Below are 14,293 nucleotides of genomic sequence, written 5' to 3'. Positions count from 1 at the left end.
CAAAAAGATTTGTGATTGTGTGTACGTGCACGCGCGCGCTTGAGGGTGGGTGAAACCTAATTGTATATTATTAAAATATTATGATTTTTCCCCTTCCAAGCTGCAGGCAATATGCAGCACCTCCCCGATGTCTCGTGCAGCTGGCTTTGACTGGCACTTGCAAGGTTGTCCTCCAGGTGCTGCATCAGAAATCTTTTGACACAGTGTCAGTAATTAAGTGTACAATTAAGAGAATGTCTGCAATTAAGTTCAATCAGTCAGTCAATCAAATCTACATTTGTAAAGGGTTTCTAAAGGGCCTCTTATCCAAGCCTCCCCTCTGCTTCAGAGCTCGGCGGAGTTACCACCAGCCACAAGGCAGTGCTTGTGGGACGAGGGCTCAAAGATAAGGGCTGCGGGGTTTGTAGTGCAGACAGCAGAGGGTATTCGAGTAAAATAATAAAACTACTTTTAGGTAAGGAATTTCGCTTCATCACTAGAAGACAGCTGTTGAGTCAAAAACTTTGCTTTCTCCAGCTGTCTCCCTGGCTGTTCACCTCAGCTCAGGCATCGGGGTTCCCTGTGGGGGAGAATGACGGGGCAGGTAGGCTGCTGGCGTGAGCTGTGCTTCACGGCCTTCCAAGCATCTTTCAGCTCCCGGTGCTTCTGACAGGGAAGGACTTCTGTGCAGTGGCTGTGTACCTGCTGCTCTTGGGGCTGGCCTCCTGCATGTGCTGTCCCGGAGGTGAATCTTGAGTGAGAGCATTGCCTAGCTGGGTAGAGGCATTGCAAATATTTTCTTCAACAGTACGAGTTACAGCCTATGCCACGCTTGGATTTCTTTTAATGCTCCTCGGGACAGCAAATGGCTGGTGTACAGAGGGCTGGGCCATGGCTGGAGAGGTGCCGAAGCCCCCTGGGAGCAGGGGTTCAGTGCCAGGCGCTGCTCAGGACGCAGGATCCCCAGGGAAGGGCCCCGGGTCCCAGGTTCTCGGTGTGGAACCGAACCTGGCGTGTCAGCACCAGGCAGCCTGCAAGCGCAGGCTTGTTGGGGCTGGGAAAGGGCTGCGTCTTGGGGATGGATGCACCTGGAGCTAAGAAGGCTCCAGGTACCAGCAGTGGCAACCTCAAGAAGAGGCTGCCAAACACATGAGCCCAGCCGAGTGTTGGTGATACTTGGGCTGGTTTTCTTTTTGATCTCATTCCTTTCACCTTAAAGTAAGTTCTTGTCTAATTAGCCAAATTTACATCTTAGGTGCTAAGATTTGGAAATACTCAGTCTTCAGACTGCACATATTGCTCAGAAGAGTAACTTGAGGGTTTTTTCTTGTCTGTGGTGCTGCATCAATGTGAGCAATGAGCCGTGGTTTCTTTGATAACGAGCCTGCATTTACATAGTGCCTGTCATCACCGAGGAGTTGTGCTAACTGCATGTATTGACAAAGCCTTGGCCATAGCACTGTGCCTCTCTGGCAGGTTGTCTGCTGTCTCGTTATGTTCATCGCGTTAATGTATGGACGTTCATTGCTTTAATGTATGGAAAGCTGTTAGCCAAAGTGTCCTTCGTATGGGGAGGGGGGGGGAACAAATGGCTAGGTAATACATTACTGTGAGTGCTGTAAACATTCCCTAGCATATCATTAATACCCAACTGTATTTCTGTCTTCAGAGAGCTCACAGTGCCCCATAAAGAAGGCCTCTCAAGCCCAGGAAGCTGAAGCCAGCCAGGGAAGGAAGCATCAGCTTCCTTCAGAAGGACGGAATCAGAAGGAAGCAGCACCAGCACGTGCAGCATCACACCTTGGGGGGCTTGGAGCAAAACCAAGCAATTTCTCCGTGCTGGGTGCAGCTCCTTGGACCAGCTTCTGCCCGGGCAGTAGGAAGGTAGGTACACTTATTTTATTACCTTTACACACAAGTTTTCTTGTTTACCAAATCTTTCATCTACTTATGTTTGGCACATTATACTTATACTTTTGCACTTTTACTCTGTCTACTTAAAAAGATAAGGAAGGGGATCAATTTGTTGCTAGTGTTCTTGTTACTGCCATGCAGTAAGCACAACCAGAACTCTAAGGAATGGCTGGTTAAAAATCTCAGTTCTGAGATTCCCTGAGAAAAATATTTAATGAAAAAAAAATCTTTTTGGTTATGTATTACAAGATACCTACAGAGATGGAATGCTTGATGGATAAGTGTATTAAAAAAAAAAAAAAGGATTGGCAGGATCCTGGTTTGAATATATGCTGTGCTCCTGGTATTGTAATGATTTGGTTTGGAATCAAGACTGTAACTTTAATTATTAGTATTAAACAGGAAGATTCGTTTTTGTAAGATGTCCAAGACAGGCTGCGTGTTATGCTTAAGAATGAGCCTGGCAATAAATGTCAGAAGCTTTGGGAACTTTCACTGCTGACTGAAAGGGCTCGGTGCTACTTTGTGGAGGCTGGCCGCTGGCTTTCTGAGGAGCATACGTACCCTGTGGTGTCTGCATTTGAAAGAAAACAGTGTCAGCAAATAGAGCACTTTTTTGAGTGCTTTTAAAGTCAGTCAAATAAAATGTGGGGGGTGAGAGAGGGAGGAAGGAAGGGCACTGATTAGGCAAGCAGCTGAGAAGTAATACAGAATAATAGATTGTTGAAATCCAGCACTAAGTCTATCAAAGCAAGTAATTCCTTCTGGTGGTAGAAGGACATTTTGGTTTTGTTTTAAAGCTGCCAGGCCTAATATTTTTGGGCATTCATCTCAGGAAGGTGAGGACTTCAAAAAGGCAATTACAATTGGTGAATGATGTGTGTTGAATGCAATGCTCTTACACATCAAAATGTTTAACTGCATTAACCTGTGGGGAATTTACACGGATACCTTAAAAGAACCATCTTGTGTTCAGCCTGAAAAAATCTAAATTCTCCATCAACTTGAGTTTTATTTACATCCCTTTTATTACAAAATAAATGGACCAAAAATTTTAATGGTGTTTTGCCACGTTGTGAAGGTACTGGGGCAGGGGGTGTTGGAGGGAGGCAGGCATTGCCCATGGATGCTTAGAGAGAGATCCTTAAGGAAATGCACTGTGGTACATATGCCCTAAAACAAAGTTATAGTCTGGTTTCTTTACTTGACTGTACTATCCTAGAGAGAAGATGACTGAAAGCAATGGTTACACATCTAATTTATCCACATTAGAGTTTAATTTCCTGCTAATAAGGTATTTAAGCCTTCAAGAAAGCAGCTTGCGGTCTTTGTAGATGTTTTAATTTTTGTGTACTATGTAAAAAGTAAGTACATTTTCAAAACGGGCTCTTACTGGAGATTTTCAAGAAATACTCAGGTTATTAAAGTGCTCAGTGTACTGCTCCTCTCCATTTCCCAGCATGCTTGATCTCTGGATGCTTGGTGTATCCAAATTTCCATGTAGTTTCCTTTCTTTGGCAGTGGGAAGCAGTTCCTCTTGTTGCTGATTCATCTCCATGTCTCTTGTGCTTCACTCCACTGAAATCTGGTTAGGTATGAGACAGACTCCGGTGGAATGAAGGACAACAGAACCCATGGATCGTCCTTATTTCACTTGGAAAATGCAGGCAAGCTCATCGCATGTTAATATACATCTTAGGGTAGTACAGCTGGTGCATCTGCAATGTTCAAATTCTACGTAGGAGGTGTGAAACTATCTACAATCCATGCTCATGGGAATGTAAGAGCCTGAATCTTTTGTTTGCTCACTGATTAATTTGTTTCCTCTTTCCCTCTTTTCAATTTTTACCTTTATCCCGTAACAAGTTGCCAGGTATGATTTATAATGTTAACTGTGGGAAAAACTTACCAATGGATATGGCAATTATCTATCTCTTGAAGGTCTTAAACTACTGAAAGCTTCTCCAAATGATATTCTGTAGCTCTACTGATGGAGAATTTGCATTTTTTTAAGAGGGAGGTTCAACAGGATAATGTTCATAGTCCCTTCTTGCCTTAAACCTCCAAATCTACAAAACTCAAAGAATGCAGATAGACATTTTCTTCTACATGCCTGGTTGTATCTGCAATGCTGAGCTTGTGTTAAGCTACTGCTTTCCTTTAGCCTAGCTAGGGGAGAAATAATCTTATGAACGGCCTCACATGATATGGTAATTGGAGATGGATGCTGGAGGCTTCTTGTGATGCGTGGGCAGGCAGAACAGGGAGAACTCTGCCTGTCCCGACATGGTGGTGCCAACCTACCGCTGCTCTTGCACACACCTTAGTGCATCTGTGAATTTATGCTATGGGAGTGCCAGAAGCACTATGAAGATTTGAAGCCCTAAGCTAAGCGCTGTCCAAACCCTCCAGAAGACGTGTATCTTCTTCCAAAGAACTTCCTATCTGTGAAACAAAGAAAAAAAACTGTTAAAATATACCAAGTGCCTCTAATATACGAAGTGTACCCCAAGTGCCTAGTGAAATGCAGAGTCCAGTTCTGACGAGCAGCAGGCTTTGGTACTCCCAAGCACTTGAATAGCTTAGGAAAATTTCAAATTTAGTTTGCTTAAACTTTGCAGCTTAGGAAAAGATTGGTTGGGATGCAAAAACTTGAAGATAAACTGCAATGCTTGGCTGCACTTAAAAAAGGAAAAAAAAAAAAAAGAAACCCGCTATGGAGGTGCTGATAGAGGATTTAACAGAACAAATAGCTTAGGGTGTTTCTCTCACTTTTTCTTTTCCTTTTAAACATAAACCTGCTGTCTGCTGCTGCATTGAAGCCTCTCCCTTTGCTTTGTCAAGACATGTTAAAAGCTTTTGGATAAGTCCTGAGAAAGAGTGGCCTAGGCAGGAACTCATCAACTGAAATTCCTCTATGCAATCCTGGCTTATTTGAAATGCCTTTTATCAGGCAAGTTGCAACGGGCTTCAGTGCCATAAATGCCTAATGCACAGCTTCCAGCTATTAACCACTTGGTGCCTGGAATCCACTTTTCTGTTCTCTTGAAGGCAACAGCTGCAAATCTGGCTTTGGCTTTCTTTGGGAACAGCTCAGATTGTGAAGTCAAGGTGCATATCAACAAAGCCTCGCATAAAAACATGGTAATAAAAACCTGAAATACAAGCTCTAGAGGCCTGTATCTGACTGACTACCCCTCAATCTTGAATAACTCATTTAAACTACATTCAAGGTGAACAGTAGTGTCTTTTTTTAGCTTTTTTAATTAGGCACCATGAGGTCTTTGCTTCTCCTTGGGGAGAAGTCTTGAGAGTCAGGCTGCAGCCTGCTGCAGGGATCTCCTACCCGGGCAGCAGCTGCGATCCACTGCGTCCTCACAAGTGGCAGCCCTTTAAAGGTCAGATAAAGTGTAGTGGACTTCTCTGAACTTTAATGTGAGCAAATGTTTCTGTATTTCTCTCTCTATAGGGGGACTGAGAGATGCACTGACCAAGGTCTACAGCATTTTTGTTGTATTAAAAGGACTTTGCATTAGGCCCAGGGATTACAAGCCCTTGAAATTTTCAGTCCAATACCCTTCATGCTCCCAAAAGTGCCTGTAAATGGGATTCCTGGTTAGAAAAGTATATGATAACTTGTTTCACTGTAACATAGGCTTGCATTTAAAATTAGCATCAGTGAAACTACTCTCTGAAGCTGTCACCAAGTGTGACTGTCCAAAGCAATGCATTGCTACCCTTACCTGCTTCAGCTATGTCTGCAAATGACCTTTGCCCCAGCCTTTTCTAGGGAACATGCTCAAAGTGTGGTCTGCTCATTCTGGGTTTTCCATTGTTCTTTTTCACTCTGGTGTTGCTCCACACTTTTGCAAAGCCTTTGTTTAAAATCAGCTGCTATTGGTTTTTAGAGATAAAACAGCTTTCTATTCTCTTACTGCTGAGCCAGTTTTACAACACGGTAATTTAAATGTAGTCAGCTCTGCAACTGTGCGTTGCTTGCAGGAGAGGACCCCGTTCTTACAGCAGTAGCTGAAGTCATTTACAAAGCTCTGGTTCTGTTTTAAGTGACTGAGAAGGCCTTTGGACTCTTCTCTTTCACTCGTACACAGCAGCCAGAGGAAAGTAGACGTGCACAGCAGGGGAAGAAGCATCCTCAGGCCACTGGCTCCTCTGATCGCAGAGATAAGCTCTGCCTGCTCAGGAGAGCGCTCAGCCACCCTCATGCTTCAGCGTCCCTGAAGCCACCCGGCAGTACAGGAATTTAGGACTTCAGAGAACTTTGCAAACATCATTGAGCTCGTGTTTGTTTAAACTTTTCTAGGGAAAAATAACAAATCCACATTCTCAATAAGCTCTCCAATTTCTCATTGTATCTCTGGATAGATAAGAACCCATTTTTCAAGTGGTTTGCATAGAAAATTGAGTTAAAATCAACTCATTGAACTAAGCTAAACTGTTATATACGGCAGATCAAACCTATTATTCATTGCACCACTATAAATCCAGAGCAACTCCGTGGGTTTTAATGGAATTACATGGCTCCTAATGAGCACCAGTGCAGTAAGTATTCTTAGGGGAGCTCTCGACGCATCATCAATTGATGCTCTGAATAAGTTAGCTATTAATTGCAACAACTTAAAACACCAATACGAAACGCTTAAGATGTTTGCAATTTTCCCTCTTTAAGCCTCTTTCTTGGCCTCAGCTTCCAGACAGCAAAGGGCAGCGGCTCTGGTGTTGGTGCTGAACAAGCAGCAAGTGTCTCTGCTGCAGGAGCAGGACCGATACCGCTGGCTGCAGCCGCCTGCATCCTCCTCGTGCCGCAGCCTTCCAGAGAAACCCCGGCCATGCGCAAAGCCTCCCAGCCACGCCGCTCCCCCAGCTCCAAGCGTGGTATGCTGCAGGTGCCCCGCTCTGCACTCACCTGGCTCGTGAGCTGGGCACAACTCCTGGCTGGCAACTGCTTTACTGAACCCTTCAGCCGAAATAAAAAAACAAAACAAAAAAAAAAAAAAAACTCGACAGGACAGAGGGCTATGGAGACAGGGAACTAAAATAAAACAGCTGGTAAATAGGTACTGTCAGTGGTTATGGTTTTCTTCTTTTTCTTCCTTCTGTTGTGCAGAATTCCAGGGGAGGTGGAACAGATGGGAGGAGAGAAGGGCTCCCTCGTTGGGTGCACCAGGCCGGCTTCTCCCAGCGGCAGGCAGCGAGAGGCAAGGTGCAGGAAGGAGACTTGGGGCGAGGGAGCGGGACGGTAGGGAGAGGAGCGGAGAGCGGTGGAGAGGCACCAAAAAAAAAAAAGTGCAAGGGAGGGGAAAAAATCTTTAAAAAGCGCTGGAGCGGGCGAGGGGAAGTTCTGCCCACTTAAGGTGGTGTCCCCAGGTGCAGTCTTTATTTGCGCGCCTGCTCTGGGGGCTCCGCGCTCCCGCGGGCGCAGCCAATGGAGAGGGCGCGGCGGCCACGGCTCCTCCCCGCGCTCAGCGCCCGCGGCCTCCTCCTGCGTGGCCTCCCTGCCTCCTGCTCGCCTCTTTCCCTCCTGAGTGGCCTCCTCGCCTCCCTGCTCGCCTCCCTCCCTGCCTCTTTCCCTCCTGTGCGGCCTCCCTCCGTGCTGGGGCCGGCTGGGTGCGCGCCTTCCCCCAAGCGCGTCGCCTTGGCGAAAAGCGTGGAGCGGCCTCAAAGGAGGCAGCTGCGTTGCTTTTGCGTCTCCAAAGCAAAGGTTTCAAGGTGTCTTTTGCCTTTAGCAGGCTTAAAAAAAAAAAGCACACAACATTTATACTGCAACAGACTGGTTTGAAAGGAAGCGTTCGTGTTCTTCTCAGATCACACTGCCTAATTCTTGTACTTGCTTTCAGCATCGCAGACACTTCAGTTTGGTTTTCCAGATCTTGCTGAGGACCTGAAAAGCTTGTTGCAGAGCTAGCTCTGGAGCATGAAGCATGTCGTGAGATCGAGGTCCCAGCTTGATCCCTGTAAGCTATGGAGGAGGGCAGCTTTGCGTAAAGAGTTTGGTTATAGGGACTTTGGGACATCTGGGGATGTCTTTCAGAGTGTGCCAGTGCATTCATCTCAATTCTAGCTCTAAAGGAAATCCATTTAAAATGAGACTCCAAGTTAACTTGTGTATTTTGCAAATCCCTTGAGTCTCTTTCATCCTTGACTTCCTTCCACGGGGTCCAACTGCCCCATGCAGTTCCTCTTGCTTAGTCAGTCTTCAGTTTGGGAACTGCAGCCAGCACTGGGTTTCTCTTCCCTGAGGGTCTGGGGCCCCACACCTTCAACCACGTTTTGGGCTTTTGTGCCATCCCCGATGGGTGCTTGTGGTGCTGAGTGGGCGCTGAGCTCCTGGGGTGGCTGGGGCAGGGTCTGGCATCCAGCCTCCCAAACCATTGCAGTGGGAGTGCTCTGCAGGCCTGACTCGTGGTGTCCATGCTTAATATTTTGCAAAAATATTCTGGAAGGCAAACTTCTTCTGGATTTTTAAGTCTCCCAATCTACAGAAATAAAAATATTTCAGTAAGCTTGCTGTTTTAATACAGCAGTGTGTAGGTAACTGAGTAAACATAAAATCCTCTCAATTTCTTTGCATAGTGCTATAGCACCTTTCTTCCATGCCGTTTCCCACATAAGGACTGCTGCTGTTGTTTGTTTATTGGGTAAGCTGGAGATGCAAAATTCAAGCTGCTTTGGTTAGGACACAGGTCACAGGGTTTGTCTTTAATTCTGGTTGTGCTGAATTGCACTTAGCAGCAGTATCCATCACGACTACCCACAATTATAAATAAAATGCTTGGATTTTTGCCACACTTACTTTAAATGTCAGGTTGAACATGTCGGCCTATAAATGTGTTTGCTGGAGTACTTCTTGAGAAAAAGAAGTCAAGGTTTTTCATACGTGAAATATGCACTGTAGATTATCACTATTGGGGTTATTTTTTCATGCTTATTGTACTTATTGCAAGCTTTTATTTTCTTAGGGCTCTGTGAAACAATAAGCCAAGTGCTTATTCGTAAAACTCTTGAGTTTTACGCTGCTGCACAGTTTGAAGCTAGGGCAGTAGTTCTCCTCCATACAAATCAGACCTTTATTTGCTACTGTAAAACAATAAAAATCTTTACAATTTACAACTACTGCCGTCAAGGACGGCTGTGGTGGGGCTGGCTGCGGTGCGGATAGCTCGGTCAGAACATAAGGCTGCTCCGTGGTACCCGCTCATTTCTGTTGATTCCTTTAAGCTCTGAACACGTACCCGTTAGGTGGAAGAAGTTGCCAACACATCATAAAACTGCTGCTGCAAGCTCTCAAGCCTTGCTGATGGAAATGTGTCAGGGGACGAAGGCTCTTCCCTGCGGTATCTGAACGGCACGTTGCACCTCGGGTTGGCTTCCGAGGAGGAAACCTGTGTGGTCTTGAAGGCTTGTCAGCTTTGACCTCTGAATTTGTCCAATAAATGAAATCAAATTATTTACTTGGTCTGCAGGTCTGAGACATCAAACACAGCAGAAGAAAGCTCAGGGCCACGTCTCTTGAAATTGCCTACTGTAAATTCAGTCCACAAGCAGGCAGAGAATAATTACTTGATGTTTTTCTCCCTTCGCCTCCAAAGTTTATTTATGATTGGTGAAAAACGGCTCTGTAAAGCAACTGCTTACCTAGGAGTAAAGATTAAATAGAGCCATCAGACTCTGCATTCCTAATATTTCCTATCTCTGAGAAATGAACCAGAGGGGAGCATTGTTCACTTTTATTTTACATCCTTTCTGTGGCTGCTGTGCTGCAGTGTAACCGGCCTGCCCGCACCCTTTCCCCCTGCAGCACTTACTCTCCTTCATGCATAAAGGGAAACAGTCTCCTAACCTTTCTGAAGCGAGGCCAAAAAAATGGTGTTTGATCACAGGGAGCTGGCACCTCTGCTCTGTTCCCCTGCAGCCTGCTCAGACCGGACCCGTGGGGGTCCCTGGGGAGCGTTGCCAGCGGGTCTGTGGGAGCACAGCTCGGTCCTGCTCAGTGCCGGGGTGAGTGTGTGTGTTCAGTCAATCCATTTCTGCAACTGCTCCTCACAAGGTGGGCATGTGCTGAAGCTTCTTGCTCTGAATAGAGGGAAATGCTAGCTGCGAAGTTAAGACTGAAGGCGGTAAGAGAGGGCTTTGTGCTCCAGAACAATAGCACAAAGGCAGGGCTGAGACTCCTCAGGTTTCTTTGAGGCTTATTCTCATACCATCACCTACCACTTGTCTGAGACTACAGCTCTATCTGAATTGCCAGGTAGTGTTATTTCTTTTTAAACGCAGCTTTAAAGGCACTTTTGCTTTCTAATGCTAGCTCTTCGCAGATTTTTGTTCTTTGCCACGTGGCAGCGCAGGGAATGCGTGGCAATTCATGATCTGCACAGCCTGCTCAGATGAGTTCTGCCCTTCACTGGCATGCAAACATCTCTGCGGTGTCACAGGTCACCCATAGTGACTTTAAGACTACACATCCTGGCGATTGCAAGGAGGAAGGCAAAGTGTGCTGAAATGTTTCCTGATGAATCACTTCTACGCTACACGGCGTTAGCCCTGTAATGGTTTGAAATCACCAAGACTTCAGTTGTGCTCCTCGTTTAACAAGACATCTGTACAGAGGTCAAGCAACAGATGACAGGTTCCTGTAATTTTATTTTAAATATTCTCAGCCATAATTGCTTATTTGCAATTTGCAGAGGAAAGAAAACTGATTGCACCAACCTCTCTTGTCATCTTCACCCCATCCCCAGGCTCCACGCAGGTTTACATTCTCCCTTTCACTTCCAAATTTAAAAGAAAACACTGCCTCTATTCTCTTCCCATTCCCCCTTTGGCAATGGGAGTTGGCATTAGGTTACACACCTGGTTCTGCAGCTTAGTTAAATATCTGGCTCTTCCACATTAATACATCTGTTTTTTTCTTCCTTTAGAGGCATCCGATTTAACTGTAACGTGTGTCCCTGGCAGTCCTGAGCATCTTTTCTGAGAGTTCAGGGTTAATGAGCCTGCAGCAGAGCAGGAAGGCACCCAGCTTCCCATCCCTGGGATACCCAGGGAGCAGGGCTCCTTCATGCTCAAACTCACAGCTTCTGGCCACAGGGATTATATGGCAAAGCAGGCTGTTAGGACTTGAGGATCTCTTGGTCTCTTTTAGTTGTTCTCCCTTTGTTCTGCTCTTTGATCGCTAAAGAAGTAAGCAGAAAAAGGATGGAAGCTGGAGAAAAGGAGGAAGAAAACCATTTTTTTGGGGGGGGGGATTTGATTCTGTCTTTGCAACAGGGACCATTTCTGTGAAATACTTGCTTCTTTAAAAGAAGGAAGTTTCTGAGAAAAAATATTTGTATTTTTTTTTCTTTTGTGCAGCTTTATTGAGTTGCTTCAGAAGGCATCACTCACTTCAGGCCCCGCTGCAAATAGCCAACAAGCTGTAACCTGCTCTCTTGCTGTTGCTTCTAGGGGCTGTGCCCGTGTTTCAACAGAGCACTCTGGCTTTATAAAAGGCTGCTGGTGACACATCGCATTAGCTCTGTGTTTTCCACGAGTCTTTATGGGATGACAAACTAAGGCTGAGTTTAAGAGCGTGCCTGGGGGTGCTGAGACACCGGAAAGGATCTTTTTGCTTCTGCAGTACAGCAGAAATCTGGAAAGCTCACAGTTTCTTCCATAGCATTTTTAAAATTTTGCTGTTTCAAGCTTGCACGTTCTCAGAAGTATGAGATATGAGCTGGCTAAACCCTGATGTGTTAAACCAAGAAAATGAGGGAAGCCCAACCTTTAAGGGTAGATGAGCTGGTCTTTGCTGCTGCTTCAGTAACTGGAAGAATAAGTATTGATGCAGTGCACATTTGTGTTGGTGAAAAAGTGACTTTTGACAGGAACAGCTAGGAAAAATGCATAAATTTGAGCATGAAAATGCCAACGTACACGGCTTGGCATTGTCGCAGTTAGCAGGATGCAGTCGCATTGATGAAGTGAGGTAGTGTGGACACGGAGCTGCTTCAGAAGACAACGAGGCACCTTTGTGCCAACAGATCTTCTCCTGAGAGATCGTGTGCTGCTGTCTGCTTCTTCCTGTGCTTGCTGCTGCCACGGCTGCCCCAGTGGTACGAGGTCCATAGCAAAGCATTGCGGTGGTGCCGGCTCCCAGTGCTGCTGCGAGCACCTCTGGGGAGAGGAGGAGACTCGGCAGCTGCTGCCCTGTCTCTGCTGAGGCTTCCCAAAGGGGCTGTCATAAGGGAAGGGCTTAAATAACCTTCAAAGAAAATAATTAAAGATTGATTATACCGTAATTGTTAAACAGTGTCCCTAGGCTCTGGAGGTAGCAGACCTTCCTTTTCTTCTCTGCATTTGAAGATAAGAAGGAATGACCCTGCTTTAATTATTGGCAGGTTGCTTGAATTTTCTTTGTCTAAAAGGAGCCCAAACCTGAAATTTAGCGTGGTGCATGAATTTCCACTTTAGAACATAACTAAGTGCTGTTAAGATTTTACTTGGTCTTTGGGGCTGGATTTAAAAATAACAGCATTAGAAGATGGATAAAATATGGGCTTTGGTTGTCAATTTTTTCTCTTCATTTATAGGTTTCAGTTCTGCAATAATACATGGCTACCCAGCCCGTGCTTGTGAGTAACCCTAACAGCCAAACAGCTTCATGCATGATGCAACAAATCAATGCGTGGGACAACTTTAATGAGTCACGTTTTAATAATCAGTCAGACCAGCAGTCTTAAAAGCGTTTTGGCTGGGGTGACCAACTCAGGCTCGTTGGGCTCAGTGCATTTGAGCATTGAAGTCCATCTCAAACCATCCTGAACAAAGGTATTTATACCAAATTCCACGTTTCAGGCCAGTGTGCTCCAGAACTATTAGACAAAACAGGGTCTGTGCTCACAGGTTGCTTCACAATTAAAGCTCTCTCTGCACACTTGGGTCTGCACGCTTCATTTGGTAGCAAGAAGGCAGAATGCTTCATCCTGCTGACAAGGCTAAGGCAACAAGAATTTAAAAATAAACCTTTTAAGCTGATGTATGAGGCCCAAAGCCACCAAAGCGCTGTTCAGGAGTGTGCTTTCCAGCTTGGTGATTTGAGGGGAGGGGGAGGCGAGAGAAAAGAGAAGAATCTGGGCATCTACCCTCATAGGGAATGAATTTCTAAGCCACAAAGATGAAATTTCTAACTTTTCTGTAAATTTTAATGCCGTCGTGATGCACTGCAAGAAACATCTGGCCTTGTTGTAGCCATCACTCTGTGGAGGTTTCTACCTCTCTGTGCACAGCTGCATTTTAGGAGCCTGTCTGCATGTTCCCAGGCTGGAGCCTTGCCTGCTGCTCACTCCCAACCAAATGAGATAACTGATGGCAGAAATTCAGGACTGAGGAGGGAACCTATCAGGAAGCTGATAGAACTGAATCACGGATACAGATATATGTCTACAGAGATCTGTGTTATTTATACTATAAAAACGTACAGAGAAGCATAGCACAGGGTGGAAAACTAAATTACTCAGAAACCTATTACCTGGAAAATACGGAGGTAATATTCCTCCCTCTGTTCGGTTGTTTAGAGCAACACTAAAAACTTGTATTCCGCAATAACAGGCATTTTAAGGAATCTGATAACTCTTGTGGGTGGGAGGGACAGAGGGACAGCTTCCAAGGAGGCTGCAGACTGCAAGCACAATATTTTTGGTTTTTATTTTAAACTAGGAAAGCCACGAACAACAAGCCAAGTCTCTCTGAAAACACTACGGGCACACAGCTCTGGCTACGCCAACTGTAAATCCCAAGTATGTCTGAGGAAGATAAATAAATTGTATTGCTTTAAGCCCAATCTGATGGGAGACCAGGCCCAAAACTTACCCAGGGCCTTCACCCTCAGCAGAGCATCAATTCCTTGCTCACTCCACCTAAACGAGGCACGCTGCCTGCCCTTCTAGAAAACTTTTCCTGAAAGCTGTTGGATTTCAGTTTCCTTCCCCTTACCTGGCTCTAGCAGACCACTTGTGTGAGGTTCTGCTCAGCGTGCAAATAGACGAAGAGAATATTGCATTTCACAGCTAAGCAAACAAATCAAAATGGGGGCAGCTCTGCAGCTGGTGGGCTAACGCTGGAGCACAGCAGCCCTTAGTGTGCGGGGTGCTGCAGTGTGCGGGGCTGAGCTCAGGGTTTCGGGAGCAGCTGGCTCTGACTGCTACCATGTTCCTATTTAGGGGACGGATGGGAGAGCTCCTGACAGGTCTGACATTATTTGCAGATGGAGTTTTCCCCCAGTTCTTGCAGTTAATCTATTTGTGACTTCACGCAGGTTAGGTTTCATTTCCTGCAGTGGCGCTTTCGTTACCTTCAGCATGTGCCAGCACGTTCCTGTCAAACAGCTGCGTTTCTTCATTATCAT

At 45.7% G+C, this 14,293-nt stretch overlaps 1 protein-coding gene across 3 annotated transcripts in view; it reads left to right on the top strand.

Annotated features, from left to right (window-relative positions):
- LOC311423740 (uncharacterized protein) overlaps positions 1–14,293 on the top strand; it is a 239,522-nt gene that overhangs the window by 11,143 nt on the left and 214,086 nt on the right. For all 3 annotated transcript variants that reach the window (XM_084498121.1, XM_084498120.1, XM_084498119.1), the window contains exon 2: positions 1,649–1,863. The gene's annotated coding sequence lies outside the window, so the exon portion shown is untranslated. The remainder of the gene's footprint in view (positions 1–1,648; positions 1,864–14,293) is intronic.

Source organism: Aythya ferina (assembly GCF_964211825.1).
Source record: "Aythya ferina genome assembly, chromosome: 25".
NCBI classification, from domain to species: domain Eukaryota; kingdom Metazoa; phylum Chordata; class Aves; order Anseriformes; family Anatidae; genus Aythya; species Aythya ferina.
Note: the sequence above shows the minus strand (reverse complement) of the source record. Positions and strands in the feature narration are given on the sequence as shown.